Here is a 572-nt window from a genome sequence, read left to right on the forward strand (position 1 = left end):
CTCCAATACAGGTTCGCAAAAATTATTTTGCTACGAAAGAAATCCGGACGTCTCATCATTGCTGAGAGAATTAAAAACAAATATTTATAGTATAGACGACCAAATGAGCGGCATAGGAAAAGGGAATTTGTATGTACAAATTTGTGATTGCAGAAACTGATCCCATTAATATGACGGAGCTGTGTACTTGTACATAGATTAAAATATTATTTCCTTTTCCGAATTGTATCTCACCACGCGGAGAGCTCGCTTAAGTTATTTATATACGTTATTTTATGCGTAAATTATTTATGATGATTTTTATTGGCCATTCTGTGCTAACATAAAACCAAGTCCACACTACAAAAACTTGATCGCGATTTCCCAATGGATGCGGCCGTACTCTTCACAATTCTAATAGCACAATGATTGTGCTATAATCGAATGTTTATATCTTACGTAATATATAGATTGTCTGCATATCACATAAGATATAAATATCCATTTATATTTCATATAGATATGTAGAATGTCTTATATATAAAGAATGAGAGATATCTTGTACATATAATATATATATATACATAACATAT

Source organism: Atta colombica, unplaced genomic scaffold (genome assembly GCF_001594045.1).
Source record: "Atta colombica isolate Treedump-2 unplaced genomic scaffold, Acol1.0 scaffold46, whole genome shotgun sequence".
Classification (NCBI taxonomy): domain Eukaryota; kingdom Metazoa; phylum Arthropoda; class Insecta; order Hymenoptera; family Formicidae; genus Atta; species Atta colombica.